The sequence below is a fragment of the Hevea brasiliensis genome, chromosome 3, assembly GCF_030052815.1.
Source record: "Hevea brasiliensis isolate MT/VB/25A 57/8 chromosome 3, ASM3005281v1, whole genome shotgun sequence".
Taxonomy (NCBI): Eukaryota; Viridiplantae; Streptophyta; class Magnoliopsida; order Malpighiales; family Euphorbiaceae; genus Hevea; species Hevea brasiliensis.
In genome coordinates this window covers 12799844-12825526 of record NC_079495.1, presented here as the reverse complement: position 1 = coordinate 12825526, position 25683 = coordinate 12799844, and positions in this window count along the sequence as shown.

Below are 25683 nucleotides of genomic sequence, written 5' to 3'. Positions count from 1 at the left end.
AATTTAAGGTAAAGGAGATGGATGGAGCTTCTGAAAGATTATGACTGTACCATTCAGTATCACCTTACTAAAGTGAATGTAATGGCAGATGCCTTGAGCAGGAAATCTTCTGGTAGCTTAACACATATATCAACGGAAAAGAGACCGTTGATTTGAGAGTTGCATGAGTTGATGGATCAGGGTTTGATCTTGGCCATAATAGATTTGGGTGCACTTTTGGCACATTTTAGAGTAAGGCCGGATCTACGGGACAGGATTAGGGTTTCTCAGCACAGAGACCCATAATTGATGCAAATTATAGAAAGAGTGCAGCAGGGGAAAAATTGTGAATTTGGATTTGATGTAGATGATACCCTTATACAAGGCTCCAGCATATGTGTGCCAAATGTGGACAACCTCAGGAATGAGATCATACAAGAGGCACACTACATACCCTACAGTGTTCACTCAGGATCCACCAAGATGTATCATGATATGAAAGAAAGGTACTGGTGGAATGGCATGAAGAGAGACATAGTAGATTTTGTGTCTAACTGCTTAACTTGTCAGAAGGTGAAGTTTGAACATCAGAGGCTGTCAGAAAAGTTGCAGGAGATTCCCATTCTAGAGTAAAAGTGGGAGATGATTACTATAGACTTCGTGATTGGATTGCCTCATACCACACGAGGACATGATTCTATATGGGTAATTGTGGATCGTCTAACTAGGTCAGCTCACTTTTTACCTGTGCAGACCACCTATTCTATTGCCCAATGCACCAGGCTCTATATTCATGAAATGGTCAGATCACATGGAATTTCTGCATCCATAATATCTGACAGGGGGCCCTAGTTCACTTCTCGGTTTCGAAGGAAGCTACAAGAGGCACTTGGCACATAGTTAAACTTTAGTATAACCTTTTACCCTCAGACAGATAGGCAGTCTAAAAGAACCATTTAGACATTGGAAGACATACTTTGCATGTGTGTGCTAGATTTTGAAGGTTAGTGGCATGATCAGCTACCATTAGTGGAGTTTGCGTACAATAATAGTTATCATTCCAATATTAGAATGGCACCTTATGAGGCACTATATGGCAGGAAATGTAGGTCTCCTCTATGTTGGACAGAAGTTGGCTAGGCGAGAGTACATGACTTAGATCTAGTGCAGTACACTTTAGAGATGGTTCTTTTGATAAGAGAACGTTTAAAGATAGCTTTTAGAAGGCAGAAGAGTTATGCAAATCCAAAGAGGAAAGATGTAGAATTTGTAGTGGGTGATTATGTGTTCTTAAAGGTCTCTCCTATGAAAGGGGTTATGTGATTTGAAAAGAAAGGCAAATTGACACCCTGTTACGTAGGACCTTTTAAGATCACGGACAGAGTAGGAGCAGTTGCTTATCTGTTAGAGTTGCCATCAAGCTTCCAGTATCCTATATTTCCATGCTTAGGAAGTATGTTTCTGACCCTTCTCATATGCTGCAACTAGACACAGTAGAGTTAGATGAGAATTTGACTTTCAAGGAGCAGCTAGTAGCTATAGTGGACTATCAGCTAAGGTGGTTTTGATCAAAATAGATTCCCATAGTTAAAGTTCTATAGAAGAGTCAATCTGTAGAGAAATGCACATGGGAGTCAGAGTGGGGTATGCGCAGCAAGTACCCGTATTTGTTTAATATGTAGTTCTTTATTATTATTCTGCCTTGTGCAAAATTCGAGGATAAATTTTCTATAAGGGAGGAAGAATGTAACACTTTGAATTTTTAAATAATTATTTTGTGTAGTCACTTTAGTATTATCTAGTTTGGCGGGCTCAGGAGGGGCCGTATGATGTTATTGCTATTGTGGGCCTAAGGCCCTGTGTGTTGCATTTTATTGAATTTTCATGCAGGGGGTTAGGTCTAGTTACAAGGAAGACTCTGTTAAAATTTCGGCAATACCTTAGGATTTATTCTTACTTTTATAGATTAAATTAATTGGTTAATTTTGTTAGTTAATTGATAGAGGTCAATGTATATGTATAGGTGAATGGTGCGGGCCAATTTTCTTCTATCCGGTCGGACTAGCTGTAGTTGAGTCATCCTCTCTGTGAGTAGATATTGATTTTATTTATACTTTCGATATTATTATGTATTCAAGGCATGCTCATGCATCACTTATAGATATATGTACATAGTTATTTGCTAGGCACGCCTTGTATTACATTTGTATTCGATGATGTTGTTGTGACTGTTGCTTTATGGCGATCTGGAGCTGTGTGTGTGAGTTGGTGTGTATGAGTTGTGTATATGGATATAGATAGGATAGGTAGACGCAGCTGGAGCTTAACTCGCTTGGACCCGATCCTTATTATGGATAAGTCGGGGTAGGCACGGCTTTGAGTTGATCTCGCTAGCCCTCACATTTGGTTAATAAGAGAAAGTCCGGCTTTGAGTTGATCTCGCTGGCAAAGGTTGGAACTAAGAGAGCTGTGTAGAAGATCAGCTCTCATATATATATGTGTGAATATGGATGTAACACACGGGTGGGTGAGTGCTCCAGATTGCCTTTGAGGTAATTATGATTTGATTTGTTTGAAATATGTGAAGATGATGCATTTCACTCTTAGGATGCACTAGACATAGATAATTATAGAAATAATAAGTAAAATCAATATCTTACTTTATGAATCGAACGCTCACTCCTGTTCACCTGTTTTTTCCAGGTTATAGAAGAGCTTATTTTTTGTGTCTAACCTGCTTCCTATCTCGAACATCTACTAACTGTTATTTTCATATTTTGTATTGTTAAATTTAAATTCTGGACCTCTGCATGTGTAAAATCATTTTACTTAGCTTGGAATTGTAAGATTAATTATTTTGGAATTCTAAACTTATTAATATATGTATGTGGAATGAGTGGATGGATAATCATGTTGGATGAGGGAGTTGGACTCCCATTTCATCTTATATTGAGTTGTTGATGATTGTGAGGAAGAGCTGAGCTCCCCATATATATGTATATTGTGATCACAGGTCGGGTGAGCTAAAAACTCACTGTTGGATGGTCCAGTTTATGGTCAAACTCTGTCCGATTGATTTCTTAGAAACGGGCTCAAAATATGGGCTTCATGGATAGGTTAAAGATTAGTTGGGCTTACTACGGGCTTCGGGGGCTTTATACTAACCCAAATCCTAATGCCACCTGCTCATAATTTCGGTCGTGACAAAATGAAAATTCATTTGAAAGTCTTAATAATCAATTTCATGGAATTTATTATAACTAAACCAAATTCCATCAAAATTGATAGAATTTGCAAATAAATTATAAACTTAAAATCATATGTATTTCAAGTGATAAAATTATTCTCTTATTATACATCATTTTATTTTACTTTATTTATTTCAAATACAAAATTTATTTCATTTGAAATGAGTTTCATATTTAATATAAAATATATCAAAGAAATTCATTTACAAATGAAATGAATTTTATCATGGAATTGAACCAAACAAGGATAGGTAGTTATTATTTAAAAGGAAATAAAAAATTGCTTTCAACACATAAAAAAAACTGAATATCATGGGATCCACTTATACCTATTTATATGAATTTCATTGGCTTGCTATTTTATGTAGGTCATCCTCTATGAAATCACAAAGAAGATTATATAATTTCTCCTTATTGCTTAGCGATGGTTCCGAAAGATCTCTTTTTTGTAATTGGATGCAATTCTGGCCATGTAAGCAATTCAGCGATTAAATAAAAATATACGCTTTAATTAAGCGGTTGCATTTTATTTTTTATTTTATAGTATATATATTAAAAATAATTTAAATGGATATGTGTAAGTATATTAATTCATATTTTCTAATATCAAATTCATATTTTCTAATATCACATTCTAATTTCTAAGTTCCTTGTGTAATTATTTGCTAATCATATTAAATAAATGAATGCTTAATTTTAATTATAAAGGTTAATTTTTCGATAATCATAAATATAAATAAAATTTAGATAGGCATTGAATCGGGAAAATGCAAAAATTTATCATTGGATTATAGGTTAAGTTTCAATTGAATATCTAAATATTTTTCATTCAATTAGACCTTTTAATTTTCAAAGTCGGCAATTAAGCTAATAAGTAAACATGTTCAAAAGGTAAAGTGAAATAAGATGTTTTAAAGGAGTAAAGCCCAATTAATTTAGGATTAGCGCTAAGCAGCTATTATTGAAGAGGAAAACCCAAGTTACCACCAATGATAGTTGCTTTTATGGATGCGAAAATCTTATCATCAGCAGGATGAGAGCCTACTGAACAATTCCTTAACACTAATTTATCTTTGTAATATCTTCTTTTAGACCTCTTTTGGGTGGCCAAAAATTAATCCAGAAATAGAAATGAATGGAAATGATTACCTTTATGAATATTTAGAAATTCGTTTTTTTCATTTCCATTCTCACAAACTAAAGAATTCAATTTTCACATAAATCATCATTTCTCTTTTCAACCTGAAAATTAAAATATGAGAATGAGAATGATTATCTTATCCATTTATTTAATTATAAATAAAAATCATAATAATTAAACTAATCTTGATAATTAAAATAATTAATTAAAATAAAAAATAAAATAATTATAATAATAATAAAAATATAAAACTCTTATTTTTATATTTGAATATAAATAATTAAAATTAAACATTATAATTATAATTAATTACACTTAACTAGAATAAAACACAGTAAAAATATAATTTTTTATTTTCATATAATTGATTTAAATAAAAATTTTGAATATAATTAACTTTAATTATCTAAAGTACAAGGATGAAATGTATTATTTTTATTCTTACTTATAATTAAATAAAATTAAAAAATTATAATTGCAATTATAATTCATTCAAATTAAAAAAATATAAAAATATTATTTTTATATTCTCTTATAATAATTAAAATTAAAAAGTAAAAATATAAAAGTATAAAAAAAATAATTTTAAATCCTAGAATACATTTGCACATGCCATTAACAAGCATTAAGGAACAGTAATGTAGAATTAAATAGTAATTCTTTCACTTTAGTTAATTTGTAATGCAAGATTATCAGTATATTGATGGAGTTAATATTGCACATAGTGGTAAGACTCGTGTCGCAGTTTTTAGATATGGAGAACAGTCTGCAAATCACAAAAGGGAGATGGTAGAGAAATGAAAGATTGAAGATGTAGATTTCAATGTTTGGGGCTTGACTTCGGAGCATTTTCTTCCTCCTTTTGGCAATTAAAAATGGCAAGAAATAGCATATGCTATAGAATTCATTTGTGGGTTTTTGCAATTATTTTTGTGTAAATAATTAGCAAAAAGGGAGGACAAAAACAAACATAATTTTCTTTAATTTTTTTTGTCATCCATTGACTAATTCGATCTCGTCTGATTTAATTTTTTTAAATTTATTTTTTGTTCTTTAATTTTCTCCTCTGTTAATTAAGAACCACAACAACTTAATTTTACTTCAATTTTCAAACATTAGATTATAAAAGATGATTCACAATATTAATAAACTGCAATAATAGCAATTTTTAATAAAAAAATTATGAATAATCTTCCAAAAAATTCATCATACAGCACTCATGAAATAGGCTACCAAAATGGAATGCTAATAATGAATGCCCTTCCAAATCCAAAAAAAGATTCGTGCACTTTGTTCTACTGTTTGTTCAATACTTTCAAGCTTCCTTGCAACCCTTTTTTTTTTTTTTGCAAAAGACATATTCGTTGTGAGAATAAATAAATGAAATAAACAACAAAATTATTGGAAAAAAGAATATGAGAGTTTTATAAGAATATTAAAACAGCGATTAAAAGACTGGCCAAGGTTAGACCAACGTAAATCCATGTTCTCCTACTGTAAATTTAGGCCCAAAAGAAACTAGAAAAAGAGGAACGGTTGCCATTAAAAGTCAACATCCAAGCTTTTAACCCACAGCGTCATCTCCTGTCACCCATTTACTGCATTCTAAAAGTGTATTGATTCATCAGACCATTGAATGATGTTCCAAAGGAGCTCAATCCATAGATCATCGCACCAGCAGCATAATAAGGTGCCATATATCCTTCCAACCCCACCTGCGCACCAACCCAGTATGGATTGTATGCATAAGAACCAATAGGCATCATATATGGAATTATGGCTGTATTATATAATTTCTCCTTATTGCTTAGCAATAGTTCCGATGGATCTCTTTTTGTAATCAGATGCGATTTTGGCCGTGCAAGCAATTCAGCTATTAAATAAAAATATTTGGTTTAATTAAGTGGTTGCATTTTATTTTTTATTTTATGGTATATATATATTAAAAATAATTTAAATGGATATGTTTAACTATATTAATTCATATTTTCTAATATCACATTCTAATTTCTAAGTTCCTTGTGTAATTATTTACTAATCATATTAAATAAATGAATGTATAAATATAAATAAAATTTAGATGGGCATTGAATGAAATGCAAAAATTTATCATTGGATTATACGTTAAGTTTTAATCGAATAATAGTTGCTTTTAAGGATGCAAAAATCTTACCATCAGTAGGATGAGAGCCTACTAAGTAATTCCTTAACACTAATTCCCAAATTAATCTCTATCATCATATCTTTGTAATATCGTATTTAGGCCTCATTTGACTCACAAAAAATTGACTTAGAAATGAAAATGAATTAGAATGATTCTTTTGTGGGTGTTTAAAAATTCATTTTTTTATTTATATTCTCACAAACTAGGAAATCCAATTCTCACAAGAATCATTATTTCTCTTTGGGAATCAAAACACAAGAATAAGAATGATTATCTTATCCATGTATTCATTGAGATGTTTCAATTTTTATATTTTCATATTATTAATTAAAATAAAAATATGAAAATAATATTTTATGTTTAAAATAATTAATTAAAAATAAAAATAAAAATAAAAATTATAATTACAATTACAATAGTTAAATAATTATAGTCATTAAAATATTTTTATATTTCAAATAATTAATTAAAAATTATAATTATAATTATCAAAATCATAATAATTAAAATAATCTTAATAATTAATTAAAATAAAAAATAAAATAATAATAATAATAATAATTAAAATATAAAATTATTATTTTTATATTTTCGTATAAATAATTAAAATTGAACATTATAATTATAATTAATTACACCTAACTAGAATGAAACGCAGTAAAAATATAATTCTTATATTTTCATACTATTGATTTAAATAAAAATTTTGAATATAATTAACTTTAATTATCTAAAGTAAAAAGATGAAATGTATTATTTTTATTCTTACTTATGCATAAATAAAATTAAAAATTATAATTGCAATTATAATTAATTCAAATAAAAAAATAAAAAATATTCTTTTTATATTCTCTTATAATAATTAAAATTAAAAAGTAAAAATATAAAAGTATAAAAAATAATTTAAATTAATTTTCATTAAGTACAAAATAAGTTTGATTGTAATTTTGTAATTTACATATGCAAATCAAATATCTTAAAAAGAAATTTGACTTCAATTATACAATGAACTAAATATAAATGAAAATTTATCATTTTATTTTTGATTTCGCTGGATTCCGATTCCAACATTGATTTCATTTCCAATATACAAATCAAATGGGTCCTGAAATCCTGAGTACATTTGCACATGCCATTAAAAAGCATTTAGGAACAGTAATGTAGAATTAAAAAGTAATTCTTTCACTTTAGTTAATTTGTAATGCAAGATTATCAGTATATTGATGGAGTTAAATATTGCACATAGTGGTAAGACTCGTGTCGCAGTTTTTAGATATGGAGAACAGTCTGCAAATCACAAAAGGGAGATGGTAGAGAAATGAAAGATTGAAGATGTAGATTTCAATGCTTGGGGCTTGACTTCGGAGCATTTTCTTCCTCCTTTTGGCAATTAAAAATGGCAAGAAATAGCATATGCTATAGAATTCATTTGTGGGTTTTTGCAATTATTTTTATGTAAATAATTAGCAAAAAGGGAAGACAAAAACAAACAGAATTTTCTTTAATTTTTTTTTGTCATCCATTGACTAATTCGATCTCGTCTGATTTAATTTTTTTTTAATTTATTTTTTATTCTTTAATTTTCTCCTCCTGTTAATTAAGAACCACAACAGCTTAATTTTTCTTCAATTTTCAAACATTAGATTATAAAAGATGATCCACAATATTAATAAACCGCAATAATAGCAATTTTTAATAAAAAATTATGAATAATCTTCCAAAAAATTCACCATATAGCACTCATGAAATAGGCTACCAAAATAGAATGCTAACAATGAATGCCCTTCCAAATCCAAAAAATGATTCGTGCACTTTGTTCAATACTTTCAAGCTTCCTTGCAACCCTTATTTTTTTTTGCAAAAGACACATTCGTTGTGAGAATAAATAAATGAAATAAACAACAAAATTATTGGAAAAAAAGAATATGAGAGTTTTATAAGAATATTAAAACAACGATTACAAAACTGGCCAAGGTTAGACCAACGTAAATCCATGTTCTCCTACTGTAAATTTAGGCCCAAAAGAAACTAGAAAAAGAGGAACGATTACCATTAAAGTCAACATCCAAGCTTTTAACCCGCAGCGTCATCTCCTGTCACCCATTCACTGCATACTAAAAGTGTATTGATTCATCAGACCATTGAATGATGTTCCAAAGGAGCTCAATCCATAGATCATCGCACCAGCAGCATAATAAGGTGCCATATATCCTTCCAACCCCACCTGCGCACCAACCCAGTATGGATTCTATGCATAAGAACCAATAGGCATCATATAGCTCTCAGTCTCAACATCTTGACTTCTTTCTCTCTTTTTCTTTCCTCTCGCACCACAAACCACCTTTTGCTTGACTTCACCCTTGACCACTTCTCTCTCGTCCTTTTTCTTCTCTACCTCACTGGAAATCTCCTTTTGCTGCACTTTTTCCTCAACCCCCATGACACCTCCTTGTGATGCTGTATCTTTCATTCTCATTGGCCCAATAGTATCTTCAGATACATTAGTTGCTCCTGTAGTTCTAGCTTTCTTAGTTGTCTGGTGTGCCATCCCGACTTACACATTTATTATGCACATCTCCTTGTCACAAATAGTTCATAAATTTAAATTATAACATAATAGACGTGAATAATATGATAATATCACAATCATTACGTTAAAGTTAAATTATATATTGCTTTTGAAATTTAGATCACTATCCATTACAATACAATTTATTCACTATCATCCTCACTATCATCATCATGTTCATGGAGTTCTTCTGTCACACCCCGGCTTAGGGGGCCCCAGCTCAAGCCCCTCTATGGGTGGCCTTCTTCTTGTGCCCTCTAGAGGCGGACTGCGACTCACATTATCAGCTTCGCTGGAATTAAATCGCCGCAGTTAGATTCGAACCCTTATCACTCACGGATTTGCTTCGCCTCTCACCAATTGAGCAGCTCAATTGGTGAGAGGCGAAGCAAAACCGTGAGTGATAAGGGTTCGAATCCTAGCTCTGCAGAAGCGAAGGGATTAAATTCCACAAAGCGGACAGTACCTTGTGAGTCGCAGGTCCGGCCTCTAGAAGGGTACGCTGGCAAGAAGGCCACCCATAGAGGGGCTTGAGCTGGGGCCCCCTAAGCTCAATTGGTGAGAGGCGAAGCAAATCCGTGAGTGATAAGGGTTCGAATCCTAGCTCTGCAGAAGCGAAGGGATTAAATTCCACAAAGCGGACAGTACCTTGTGAGTCGCAGGCCGGCCTCTAGAAGGGTACGCTGGCAAGAAGGCCACCCACAGAGGGGCTTGAGCTGGGGCCCCCTAAGCCGGGGTGTGACACCCTTGCTACAATGAAATTAAATAGCCAACATCCACCTTTTCTGTAATGGCCCGACCCACTAGTGATATTGTCCGCTCTGGGCCGAAGCCCTCATGGTTTTATAACGCGTCAATAGGGGTTAGGAACCTTCCATCTTATAAACTCAGCATCTCTCCCGTGTTTTGTCGATGTGGGATTTGCCTAGGGTGTTACAATCCACCCCCCTTATGGGACTCAGCGTCCTCGCTGAGGTTTGCCCCACCATCGTTCAAGGTTGCACGCGGAGCAGCTCTGATACCACAAATGTAACGGCCCGGCCCACTAGTGATATTGTCCGCTCTAGGCCGAAGCCCTCATGGTTTTAAAACGCGTCAATAGGGGTTAGGAACCTTCCATCTTATAAACTCAGCATCTCTCCCGTGTTTTGTCGATGTGGGATTTGCCTAGGGTGTTACATTTTCCACAATTATAAATTCATTTCAAGATTCAAGAATGCTCAAGATAGTATAATCAATTCCTAATTGCAAAAGAAAATCATATTTGGCTTGTAAAAGTTCATTCACATCATTTACAATTTTTAAAACAAACATAAAGTCAAGTTGTGCACAAACACAAACCTTCTTTCAATTCTCTTTACTTGGCTTAACTCTTCCCTTCTTTGGAAGTCTCCTTATCCACTGAAATTACACAATTACAAAGTCTTAATACTCATTCTAACCTTCACCAATAGCCAATAAAATAAATTCCTAAGTACTATGCAATTTAATAAATTCTGGGTTCAGGGCAAGTTTGAGACCTGACTTTAGAACCCAATTTCAGCCTAGTTCCAGTTAAAATTTGATAAGGTGATCTTTATGAAAGTTATTCCTATATGTCTTAGCTTTAATTACCTTTTGAATCACTCAATTTGAAGTTCTGGATCTCTAGTTATAGCCAAAATACTAGACACTGTTTCGGGTGCCTTAACCTACAGTTTCAGGCTTTCTAGATTTTTACCTTAAATTTGCATTCTATATCCGAGTATCTTAAACTTAGAATTAGCATTAGGTCTCTGAAACAAAGTTTTAGGCCTTTGTTTTAAGTTTTCAAATCATTTTATAGCACCTCAATTGGACATGTACAAAGAAAGTTATGCTCTATTTACTACCCGGAGGTCACAGGACAAAATTACTGAATTGCAAGAAATTTCAGTTTTGAAGTTCTACCTTACTCAAACATTTCAACCACTTTGCCCTCACATCTGGGTCTAGGTCCAAACATGAAATTTGTTGTCCTATGTCTTATGGTTATTTTGGCTTCAGAATCACCTAATTTGCATTTATATAGCTTGAGTTATGGTCACTTTACTAAAACTGGTCAGATGCCTAAATTTTCCCAGGTTTCAGGTCTAGTCCAGAATCAGGGCAGATTCCTAGACTCACTTTTTTCAAGCAATTTAGGTGAGTTGGGGTCATAATTTATCTTCATAGTCTTCATATGAATTATTCTCCTGTGTCTTAAGATTACACAAGTTTAAGAATTACCCAATTTGGAGTTTTGTGGAGTGAGTTATGCTTAGTTAATTATGTATTGTTTATTTGGTTAATTTTTCCAGGTCTAGATTTACCAATCTAGATTCAAGCTCTAATTGAGGTATCCTACGGTCATTTTCTAGGCAAGTGTTCTTCATGAAAGTTTTAGTATTTTGTCTTAGGTTTCATCTCCCATTGGTTTCACACCAATTGGAGTTATGTAGCTCAACTTATAAGTATCTAACCACACTAGACTCAAGCTGTCTAGATTCAAAACCTAGGGCTCAATTCCATGTCCATTAATTCCTTTACCAAACCAACATCATTTCTCATTCAATGCATACCAATTGACCATAATATGACTTTATGAACATTAATTGAGCTTCATACCAAGAGAACCCTAATTGCTCAAAACCCTAATTACTCATCTTCCAATTCCAAGCAAATTCAAACACATAATTCATGTTTACATCATCATCCAAGCTAGAAATCAATTCTAATTGCATCAAAGTTCATAAACACTAACCCTATCATCTTGGCCGAAATTCTCCCCTTTAATGTCATGCATGATTTTTATCACTTTCCATCAAAACTTCAAGAATCAAGCTTAAAATCTATGAATTCACAATTAGTTAAACATAAATCTCTACTTACCTCAAATAGTAAATTTCCAATCTTCCCAATCACTCCATTTTCTTGAGTTTTCTTGCTTTTTTTCTTCCAATCTAGGGCTAATTCAAAGTTTCCTATGAATTTTGTATGGAAATTGTGTGGGAAAATCAATGATTAAAAGCTTGGTTTGGAGCATCCATGGAGGTGAGAAGAGAGAGAATGGGACGGCTTGAAGGAGGAAGAAGATGAGAAATTTTCTTTTGTTTTTAATGTATTTTGTCTCTCATATATATAGATAAATATCCTAATTAAAATATAATAATAATTTTAATTATTATTATTTTTACAATCTTAATAATTCCTCCTATGTCCCTTCTCAATTTTCATACACCAATTACTTAATTAATTCCTATGTCAATATATTAGCCTCACTCATTTTAATGGACATTTAAGTCAAAAATTAACTGTTGAAGTGGATTCACCAAAATACCCTTCATCGGGTTATAGTCTATCTTTTTCAGTAATACCGGATGAGTCCTTAGTAGTTGTTCACCTTAGGTTTTGATTTACTTATTTGTGCCTATTCCCCTTTCATTTCTTTGCTTTATTAATTCCCCATAATTCCTCAATAAATCCTTAATTAAGGATTCTATAGGATCCCACATGAATTTGGGGTGACAACTGAACTCACAGTTGCTTCCCGTATAGGTCACCCATCGCTGAAAACTTAGGCTCATTTAACCAATTTATACTCAATTTCTTTTATTTTCTTTCAACCTTATTTGATCTTTATTAAATTAAAACATGACTCTTTACTCTAATTTAAGTATGGTTCTAGACATTCTAGTTATCTAAACAGACATTAGTTTCCAGAACAGTAGAATGTACGGAACTACCTAATGTGAGGGTGTTACACTTTCTTCATCAATAGTTTTCCTTCCCATTAATCCTATCTTTATATAAATATCTTTTATTTTTCTTCAAAAAGTGGTGATATAATTCAATTTTTTTTATATTAACAATATTTATTTTAAACAGTCTAATTTAATTCATATCATAAACTAAAGAAAGAAAAATTAAAAGTGTATTTTAATTATTGAATTATCTCAACCCAAAATTGAATTAGCCACTTCTAAATATATGCATGAAAATTTTATGAGGTGTTACCACTTCTCTCAAATAGTAAAATTTAGTTTTTATTTGATTTTAATTTTATCGACTAAATAAATATAGCTAATAAATACCAACTAAAATAATATTTAGCTGATAACATTTCTCGCAAATTATAGAATTTTATTTGTATTACTTTTAATTTTACTGACTAATAACAAACTTAGTTGATAAATACCAACTAAATAATTATTCAGTTGGTATTATTTTTTTCGAATCATAAAATTTTATTTTTATTATCTTTAACATTATTGACTAATAATAATATTAGTCGGTAACTACTAACTAATTATCTATTTAGTCTGTAATATTTCTCTCGAATTATATAATTTTCTTTTTACTAGCTTTATTTTTACTGACTAAACATAACATTCGTTGGTATTTACCAATTAAATGACAATGTAATCTATATTATTTCTCTCAAATTATAAAATTTTATTTTTATGAGCTTTAATTTTACCGACTAAAAATAAATTAGTTAGTAATACCAACTAAAACTCTATTTAGTCAGTAATATTTCCTTCAAATTAAAAATTTTTATTTTTATTACCATTAATTTTACCTATTAACAATAAAATTAGTTGGTAAATACTAACTAAATCACCATTTAGTCGATAATATTTCTCTCAATTTATAAAACTTTTAACTTTATGAGCTTTAACAGTACATACTAAAAAAACGTAGTTGGTAAATACTAACTAAAATATAAGTTAATCGATAATATTTCTTTCGAATTATTAGATTTTATTTTTTTAAGATTTAGCTTTACCAACTAACAATCAAATTAGTTCGTAAATACCAACTAAATTGTCATATAGTCGGTAATATTTTCCTCGAATTATTAAATTTCACTTTTATTACCTTTAATTTTACAGTCTAATAAGTAAATTAGTTAGTAACTACCAACTAAATCGCGTTTTAATCGTAATATTTCTCTAAAATTATGAAATTTTATTTTTATTATCTTTAACGTTACTAACTAATAACAGTAATTAGTTAGTAAATACCAACTAATTATCCATTTAGTCGGTAATATTTCTCTCGAATTATATAATTTTATTTTTATTAGCTTTATTTTTACCGACTAAACATAATTAATTGAATTACCACTTCTCTCAAATAGTAAAATTTAGTTTTTATTTGATTTTAATTTTATCGACTAAATAAATATAACTAATAAATACCAATTAAAATAATATTTAGCCGATAATATTTCTCGCGAATTATAGAATTTTATTTGTATTACCTTTAATTTTACCAACTAATAACAAACTTAGTTGGTAAATACCAGCTAAATAATTATTCATCAAGATTATTTCTCGAATCATAAAATTTTATTTTTATTATCTTTAACATTATTGACTAATTATAATATTAGTTGGTAACTACTAACTAATTATCTATTTAATCGGTAATATTTCTCTCGAATTATATAATTTTCTTTTTACTAGCTTTATTTTTACTGACTAAACATAACATTCGTTGGTATTTACCAATTAAATGACAATGTAGTCTGTATTATTTCTCTCGAATTATAAAATTTTATTTTTATGAGCTTTGATTTTACCGACTGAAAATAAATTAGTTAGTAATACCAACTAAAACTCTATTTAGTCAGTAATATTTCTCTCAAATTAAAAATTTTTATTTTTATTACCTTTAATTTTACCGACTAACAATAAAATTAGTTGGTAAATACTAACTAAATTACCATTTAGTCGATAATATTTTTCTTAATTTACAAAACTTTTAACTTTATGAGCTTTAATAGCACAAACTAAAAAAATGTAGTTGCTAAATACCAACTAAAATATAAGTTAGTAGGTAATATTTCTTTCGAATTACTAGATTTTAGTTTTTTAAGAATTAGCTTTACCAACTAACAATCAAATTTGTTCGTAAATACCAACTAAACTGTCATATAGTCGGTAATATTTTCCTCGAATTATTAAATTTCACTTTTATTGCCTTTAAGTTTACCGACTAACAAGTAAATTACTTAGTAACAACCAACTAAATCGCGTTTTAATCATAATATTTCTCTCGAATTATGAAATTTTATTTTTATTACTTTTAATATTACCGACTAACATAAAATTAGTTGGTACATGCCAGCTAATGTACAATGTAGTCAATAATGTTTCTCTTGATTAATAAAATTTTATTTTTATTATCTTTAACGTTACTAACTAATAACAGTATTTGTTGGTAAATACCAACTAATTATCCATTTAGTCGGTAATATTTCTCTCGAATTATATAATTTTATTTTTATTAGCTTTATTTTTATCGACTAAACATAACATTTGTTGATATTTATCAATTAAATTACAATGTAGTCGGTATTATTTCTCTCCAATTGTAAAATTTTATTTTCATGAGTTTTTTAGATTTGCTGACTAAATAATATACAGTCGGTAAATACCAACTAAATACTTTTTAAGTCGGTACTATTTTTTGAGTTGTAAAACTATGTTGTTATGAGTTTTGAATTTCACCAACTAAAAAGCAAATAATATGTAAATACCAACTAAAAATTAGATAGTCAGTAATTACCGACTATATATTTAGTTGGTAATATTTACTATTTCGTCACTTTCTTTATCGTGCATTTTTGGCACCAATTTTACCTACTAAAAATTGTAATCGATAATATTTAGTCAATAAAGAGTCGGTAATTTAATCAGTAAAAAATATTTTGCATTTTTATTTTATTGGCATAGCTATTTAGTCGGTAATAAGTCGGTAATTTGTAACCATATTTTTAGGAAAATAACTTTCTCTTTTTAAAAGTCAATTTTTGGACTTTAAAAATCTAATTAAAGTATGAAAATAGTTGTACATGTGTGATATAAATATATACTATTAGTTTAACATTACAATCAAATAACGGATTTTAAAAAAAATATTTTGATGAAATACATTTTCTTAGAAAACATTTTCCATGAAAAATATTTTTCATATATAAATTATTTTTCAAAACAAATGAAGCCTAAGGTAGTGTTTGGTATAAATAAATTTCATGAAATTTTATAGAATTTATTTGCAAATCTAAAATTTTAGTGTCTGGTTTAAATGTGTAACACTATGAATTTTTAAATAATTATTTTGTGTAGTCAATTGAGTATTGTCTGGTTTGGCGGGCTCAGGAGGGGTCGTATGATGTTGTTGCTGCTATTGTGGGCCTAAGGCCCTGTGCGTTGTTTTATTGAATTTTCATGTAGGGGGTTAGGTCTAGTTACAAGGAAAACTCTGTTAAAATTTCAGCAATACCTTAGGATTTATTCTTACTTTTATAGATTAAATTAATTGATTAATTTTGTCAGTTAATTGATAGAGGTCAATGTATATGTATAGGTGAGAGGTGCCGCCAATCTTCTTTTATCCAATGGACTAGCTATAGTCAGGTCATCCTCTCTGTGAGTAGATATAGATTTTATTTACGCTTTTGATATTATTATGTATTCAAGGCATGTTCATGCATCACTTATAGATATATGTACATAGTTATTTACTAGGCACGCCTTGTATTGCATTTGTGTTTGATGATGTTGTTGTGATTGTTGCTTTATGGCGATCTGGAGCTGTGTGTGTGAGTTAGTGTGTATGAGTTATGTATATGGATATGGATAGGACGGGTAGATGCAGTTGGAGCTTGACTCGCTAGGACCTGATCCTTATTATGAATAAGTTGGGGTAGGCACAGCTTTGAATTGATCTCGCTAGCCTCCACATTTGGTTATTAAGAGAAAGTCTGGCTTTGAGTTGATCTCACTGGCAGAGGTTGGAACTAAAAGAGCTGTGTAGGGGATCAGCTCCCATATATATATATATATATATATATATATATATATATATATATATATATGTGTGTGTGTGTGTGTGTGTGTGTGTGTGTGTGAGTATGGATGTGACACACGGGTGGGTGAGTGCTTCAGATTGCCTTTGAGGTGATTATGATTTGATTTGTTTGAAATATGTGAAGATGATGCATTTTATATATATATATATATATATATATATATATATATATATATATGTGTGTGTGTGTGTGTGTGTGTGTGTGTGTGTGTGTGTGTGAGTATGGATGTGACACACGGGTGGGTGAGTGCTTCAGATTGCCTTTGAGGTGATTATGATTTGATTTGTTTGAAATATGTGAAGATGATGCATTTCACTCTTAGGATGCACTAGACATAGATAGTTATAGAAATTGTAAGTAAAATCAATATCTTACTTTATGAGTCAAACACTTACTCCTGTTCACCCATTTTTTTCAGGTTACAAGAGAGCTTATTTCTTGTGTCTAACCTACTTCCTACCTCACAGGTCTACTAGCAGTTATTTTCATATTTTGTATTATTAAATTTAAATTCTAGACCTCCACATGTGTAGAATTATTTTACTTAGCTTAGGATTGTAAGGTTAATTATTTTAGAATTGTAAACTTATTAATATATGTATGTGGAATGAATGGATGGATGATCATTTTGGATGAGGGAGTTGGACTCCCATTTGATCTTATATTGAGTTGTTGATGATTGTGAGGGAAAGTTGAGCTCCCCATATATATGTATATTGTGATCACATGTTGGGTGAGCTAAAACTTCCCGTTGGATGGTCTAGCTTATGGTCAAACTCTGTCTGGTTGATTTCTTAGAAATGGGCTCAAAATATGGGCCTTATGGATGGGTTAGAGATTAGTTGGGCTTACTATGGGCTTCGGGGGCCTTATATTGACCCAAGTCCTAGTGTCGATCTGGCCCATAATTTGAGTCATGACAATAATGGTATCAGAGCTTGGTTACAAATTCATGGGAAGTGCATGTCTAGAGATTTAAAAAGGGGTCTTGTTAGGAGGTCACATGCGGAGTATAGGTTCCTATTTCGTCTTTTTCTGTAATTCCTTGTTTCTAGCTTTTGTGTTATACCTCGAGTAATATAAGAGTGCTGCAGTTAGTGTCTTGATTTTCGTGGAGTATATAGAGATGTGAAATAGAGTTAATAGACGTGTTGAGATCTACCATGGGAATATGTACTCCAAAGAATGTTGTGTTTTTATCAGTATGGTGCAAACAATGTACTTATCTAGTGCAAGGCACAGGGACATAAATGTGAATTTTGGTAATATAGTTGCCCTAGAGGGGAGTGAGGGTGTCACTGCTGGCAGTCGTTAGTGGATAGCCCAATCAGAGAAAGTTATAGTATCAGTTAATCCGAGAGAGATAAAAGATTGGGAAACTAGTTTTTTGGGACGTACCGTAATAACTATGCAATGTTCTCTATGTTTGTGCTAGAAGCTACAGATTACAGTACTGACATGGGATTATTGTGTAGAGCTGCGTGCTTTTTCGTGGTGTTCCAAGATGAGAGTGTTTGTAGGCAACCTCTGGTTTGGTATAGATATGCCAGAACAAAGTTCTATATCTGTAGAGGAGTTGAAAACTCCTAGCTAGGGGTTTAAAACCCTTGAGTTAGAATATCAAATGTTATAGTTGGTTAGTAATTAAGGTCAATGACTCGGTTACCCTAGCATGAGCTAGAGTTATATCAGGACTCGTCATAAAATTAGAGGTTTCAGTATAGTTAAAGTAAAGGTAACACCTATATAGTGAGACCATTTAGACTCGGATATAGGGTCTTGGATAATTTTGACCTTACAAGGGAAGTTTTGAATAAAGTTTAGTAAGAATAGTATACTCCTTGTGTGTCAGCAAGGTGCAAAGTACAACTTTGCTGCCTAAAGGAGATCGAAGGCTAGGAATAATGTTCATAGCCTATGAGATGATGTTATAGGGAATTTTAGAGTATTATAAGAGAGTAGATATCCTTATACAGTTGTGGCAATATAGTAGATGTAGTAACTCTCTTAACGTTAGATGTATTGCAAAGTATGCTAATGTCCTTCAAGTGAGATAGTGGATTACTATTGGTGTTGATGACTAAATGATTGGCATCCCAGTTAGGACAATAAGCTGTGGTAGAGAGTTGTTGACTCAAGTACCGTAGAGAGGGTACAAGTTCCATTGTAGTAATTATAAGTGATCGGATCATGATGGATTAAAGGTCTTTGAATTGAATAACGAGTTTAGGTACCCAATATTTTATGTTTGGCTAATTGAGTGGGTATGGGAAAATAGAATCTCTGTACGTATCCTCCATGAGGTAGTAGGGGGTAATATGTGGTCTAAAGAACATAAACAGAGATCATATAGTGAATGCATGGCTACTATTCCTTAAGTTCCTCCTTAGCTTTTTGTTGCTTGAGACAAAAGTATACTCTAAATAAAGGAAAGATAAGGATAGAAGTTAGCATAGATAAATCATAGAATATGTGTAAATATAGAAGAAGTGCAAAAGGGAAAGATAGAATAGGTGGATCAATGCAGCAAGAGAGATAACATGAATACCAATAGAAGTACTAGCTAGAGTAGTTAGAGGACTAATTCTAAGTAACATCTAGGTGTTGATGACTTGATAGAGATAGTGAAGGGATATAAGTTTCTGACATGACAATCAGGTTAATAAAAATAGTAGAACTAAAGAATAATTGAGTAAGACAAAAGGAGTTGGCTAAAGAACAAATTGTAAGCCTCATAATAGGATAAGATTAGGAAAAGTAGAGTCAAGATATAGAGGAGGCAAAGTGCAGTTCTAGGAAAGTTAACAAGATAAACAAAATAGTAAGGATAAAGAGCTTAGAAAAGGATGACATTAAAGAGGACATTTGTCATGGTATAGGACATAGAAGTGCAGAGTTCAGAGCAGGTCATAGTTGATACAGTGTTAGGAGCTAGAACATGAAACTCAAAGTTGAAGGATCTGGAATAAATTTTGTCTATTTTCTGTCCCCAAGGTAGAATAAGAGGCAATGGGACAAGGACCTTTTGAGTGTTAATGGTATGAGGGAAGCTAGGTGAGGTAGGTAACCAAAGTAGATAGTAACTTGAGGGTGTGCAACGATAACCCGAATAGCTTTAGCAGACAAAGAAGTGAAGTCAGTAGGTAGTAAGTTGAATAAAACTCAGCCTAATAGATTTGAATATGCCTGATGAGAGAAAGAAATAAGAGATAATGGCACAGAGGTTTAACATTAGAATTCAGGATGGTGAGACCTAGAGTCTGTAATTGGAGTTAGACAAATATTTTTAGTGTGACCAATAGGATAATTATGTAAGAAAACATAAATAATAGTATGATAATATATAGTAGAATACTAGTAAAAGTCAAGATAGGACAAGATAGGTATAGATGTAATTATAAGATATTGAGAAGCACATGAATTTGAGGAGTGATTGTTGGTAGGATTGGAGTAGATCTGAAAGAATCTATCAGTGCTTTATCTTCTAGAATATAACCAAGTAGAAGGAGCATTGGACAAATAATTATAAGTATGGAGGATAAATGCAGAGTAAAAAAGGAAATTGTAAATTCTAAGATGATATGTCAGGTACGATAATAGTACAACAAAGGGTAGATACAACTGATATCTTATAATAAAGCACAATAATTACAAAGAAATGATGGAATTAAAAAGGAAGACTAAGAGTTATGAGCTAAACATTATTTATTATTATAAATTATAAGAGAAGATCTCTCATTCTCTTTAAATTAGCTCATGTTTTAAGAAAGGAGGCTGTGTCAAGGTGACCAATCAATTGAGAATTTGATGGGCATTAGTGCATTACCACGACCTCTTGAGGCAAATGATGATAAGTGCATATATAATGTCAAGAATGAAAGAGGATCAAGAGATCTGGCTACATCAAGGAGAATGAATACGTGACATATCTTATCTAGGATTGTGGTATAACACACATTTTTCACTGCCATGTTAGTATAGGTGGGACCTATAAGTTTAAGGATACCTATCTAACCCTGAAGGGTAATTCCCTATAAAGAATAATACATAATGAAAATGTAATGATGGACCTGTTAGGAAGGAGATACAGGAAGAATCATCCATGGTGGATTGCTTAAGTTCCATAATATGAGTTGTAGGCTAGTGCTATAGTATGACACTATATGTTGTATGTGCCAGTGGAAACAAATCGCAGAGTTAGAATTTTGAAAGTAATGGAATTAGCAAATCAAGCTAGAATTAAGAATCAATAAAAGTTTAAAGTTAACATTAATAGGATGAATATCTTCAAAGGAAAAGATATAAGGTGAGGAAAGACAAAAGGAATGGTATGAGAGGAACACTAAGGGACGTTTAGAATGAGTTATAGTAAATTGGCAGGTTGATGGAGCAGTGGAGCCTTGTTTTAAGTGCTATTGTGTTAGGAAGTAAGTCAGATAGTAAGAAGTTTCAAGCAGAAGTTAAGAAACTCCTTTTTCAGGAAAGGAGTAGGATATGATAAGTGGTATTGACTTGGTGGCTTGAGAATACTTAAACTTTTGTCAAGTCAGGAGAGACCCCCAATTCACTTTACGATGTCGATAGATGCTATAAAGAATGTTTGACAATTGGATGGTATTTAGTGTGCTACAGCAAGGGCAGATATAAGTAAAGTGTTATCAATCATCTATGCAGACTTTGAGGGAGTATCAACTGTATGCTAAGTTTTCAAAGTGTGACTTTTGGCTAGAGAATATTTCATTCTTAGGACATGTGGCCTTTAGTGAAGGTATTCAGGTGGATCCCAAGAAAATTAAAGAAGTAACTGATTAGCTTAGGTCTACCACAGTTACTAAGGTATGAAGTTTTCTAAGCATAGTAGGCTACTACATGCGTTTTATGTAGAATTTTTTAGAATAGCAGCTCCTTTGACCTGGTTGACTCGAAAGAATGTCCCATTTATCTGGTCAGATGAGTGTGAGGAGAACTTTCAAAAGCTTAAGGAATGTTTAACTACAGCTCCAGTGTTGACCTTGCCAGTGAGTGAAAAAGGGTATACAGTGTATTATGATACTTCCAGAGTTGGGTTGCGGTGTGTTTTAATGTAGCATGGTAAAGTAGTGTTTATTTTAAGGCAGTTAAAGAGGCACAAGCAAAACTACCCTACTCATGATCTGGAGATGGCAGTTGTAATTTTTGCATTAAAGATCTAAAGACATTATATGTATGGTGAGATGTGTGAGATATACACTGACCATAAAAGCTTAAAGTACATTTTCCAATAGAAAGACTTAAATTTAAGGTAAAGGAGATGGATGGAGATTCTGAAAGATTATGACTGTACCATTCAGTATCACCTTACTAAAGTGAATGTAATGGCAGATGCCTTGAGCAGGAAATCTTCTGGTAGCTTAACACATATATCAACGGAAAAGAGACCGTTCATTTGAGAGTTGCATGAGTTGATGGATCGGGGTTTGATCTTGGCCATAATAGATTTGGGTGCACTTTTGGCACATTTTAGAGTAAGGCCGGATCTACGAGACAGGATTAGGGTTTCTCAGCATAGAGACCCATAATTGATGCAAATTATAGAAAGAGTGCAGCAGGGGAAAAATTGTGAATTTGGATTTGATGTAGATGATACCCTTATACAAGGCTCCAGCATATGTGTGCCAAATGTGGACAACCTCAGGAATGAGATCATACAAGAGGCACACTACATACCCTACAGTGTTCACTCAGGATCCACCAAGATGTATCATGATATGAAAGAAAGGTACTGGTGGAATGGCATGAAGAGAGACATAGTAGATTTTGTGTCTAACTGCTAACTTGTCAGAAGGTGAAGTTTGAACATCAGAGGCTGTCAGAAAAGTTGCAGGAGATTCCCATTCTAGAGTAAAACTGGGAGATGATTACTATAGACTTCGTGATTGGATTGCCTCATACCACACGAGGACATGATTCTATATGGGTAATTGTGGATCATCTAACTAGGTCAGCTCACTTTTTACCTGTGCAGACCACCTATTCTATTGCCCAATGCACCAGGCTCTATATTCGTGAAATGGTCAGATCACATGGAATTTCTGCATCCATAATATCTGACAGGGGGCCCTACTTCACTTCTCGGTTCTGAAGGAAGCTACAAGAGGCACTTGGCACATAGTTAAACTTTAGTATAACCTTTTACCCTCAGACAGATAGGCAGTCTAAAAGAACCATTTAGACATTGGAAGACATACTTTGCATGTGTGTGCTAGATTTTGAAGGTTAGTGGCATGATCAGCTACCATTAGTGGAGTTTGCATACAATAATAGTTATCATTCCAATATTAGAATGGCACCTTATGAGGCACTATATGGCAGGAAATGTAGGTCTCCTCTGTGTTGGATAGAAGTTGGCTAGGCGAGAGTACATGACTTAGATCTAGTGCAGTACACTTTAGAGATGGTTCTTTTGATAAGAGAACGTTTAAAGATAGCTTTTAGAAGGCAGAAGAGTTATGCAAATCCAAAGAGGAAAGATGTAGAATTTGTAGTGGGTGATTATGTGTTCTTAAAGGTCTCTCCTATGAAAGGGGTTATGTGATTTGAAAAGAAAGGCAAATTGACACCCTGTTACATAGGACCTTTTAAGATCACGGACAGAGTAGGAGCAGTTGCTTATCTGTTAGAGTTGCCATCAAGCTTCCAGTATCCTATATTTCCATGCTTAGGAAGTATGTTTCTGACCCTTTTCATATGCTATAACTAGACACAGTAGAGTTAGATGAGAATTTGACTTTCAAGGAGCAGCTAGTAGCTATAGTGGACTATCAGCTAAGGCGGTTTTGATCAAAATAGATTCCCATAGTTAAAGTTCTATAGAAGAGTCAATCTGTAGAGAAATGCACATGGGAGTTAGAGTGGGGTATGCGCAGCAAATACCCTTATTTGTTTAATATGTAGTTCTTTATTATTATTCTGCCTTGTGCAAAATTCGAGGACAAATTTTCTATAAGGGAGGAAGAATGTAACACTTTGAATTTTTAAATAATTATTTTGTGTAGTCAGTTTAGTATTATCTAGTTTGGCGGGCTCAGGAGGGGCCGTATGATGTTATTGCTATTGTGGGCCTAAGGCCCTGTGTGTTGCATTTTATTGAATTTTCATGCAGGGGGTTAGGTCTAGTTACAAGGAAGGCTCTGTTAAAATTTCTGCAATACCTTAGGATTTATTCTTACTTTTATAAATTAAATTAATTAGTTAATTTTGTTAGTTAATTGATAGAGGTCAATGTATATGTATAGGTGAATGGTGCGGGCCAATTTTCTTCTATCCGGTCGGACTAGCTGTAGTTGAGTCATCCTCTCTGTGAGTAGATATTGATTTTATTTATACTTTCGATATTATTATGTATTCAAGGCATGCTCATGCATCACTTATAGATATATGTACATAGTTATTTGCTAGGCACGCCTTGTATTACATTTGTATTCGATGATGTAGTTGTGACTGTTGCTTTATGGCGATCTGGAGCTGTGTGTGTGAGTTGGTGTGTATGAGTTGTGTATATGGATATAGATAGGATAGGTAGACGCAGCTGGAGCTTAACTCGCTTGGACCCGATCCTTATTATGGATAAGTCGGGGTAGGCACGGCTTTGAGTTGATCTCGCTAGCCCTCACATTTGGTTAATAAGAGAAAGTCCGGCTTTGAGTTGATCTCGCTGGCAAAGGTTGGAACTAAGAGAGCTGTGTAGAAGATCAGCTCTCATCTATATATGTGTGAATATGGATGTAACACACGGGTGGGTGAGTGCTCCAGATTGCCTTTGAGGTAATTATGATTTGATTTGTTTGAAATATGTGAAGATGATGCATTTCACTCTTAGGATGCACTAGACATAGATAATTATAGAAATAATAAGTAAAATCAATATCTTACTCTATGAATCGAACGCTCACTCCTGTTCACCTGTTTTTTCCAGGTTATAGAAGAGCTTATTTTTTGTGTCTAACCTGCTTCCTATCTCGCACGTCTACTAACTGTTATTTTCATATTTTGTATTGTTAAATTTAAATTCTGGACCTCTGCATGTGTAAAATCATTTTACTTATCTTGGAATTGTAAGATTAATTATTTTGGAATTCTAAACTTATTAATATATGTATGTGGAATGAGTGGATGGATAATCATGTTGGATGAGGGAGTTGGACTCCCATTTCATCTTATATTGAGTTGTTGATGATTGTGAGGAAGAGCTGAGCTCCCCATATATATGTATATTGTGATCACAGGTCGGGTGAGCTAAAAACTCACTGTTGGATGGTCCAGTTTATGGTCGAACTCTGTCCGATTGATTTCTTAGAAACGGGCTCAAAATATGGGCTTCATGGATAGGTTAAAGATTAGTTGGGCTTACTACGGGCTTCGGGGGCTTTATACTAACCTAAATCCTAATGCCGGTCTGGCTCATAATTTCGGTCGTGACAAAATGAAAATTCATTTGAAAGTCTTAATAATCAATTTCATGGAATTTATTATAACTAAACCAAATTCCATCAAAATTGATAGAATTTGCAAATAAATTATAAACTTAAAATCATATGTATTTCAAGTGATAAAATTATTCTCTTATTATACATCATTTTATTTTACTTTATTTATTTCAAATACAAAATTTATTTCATTTGAAATGAGTTTCATATTTAATATAAAATATATCAAAGAAATTCA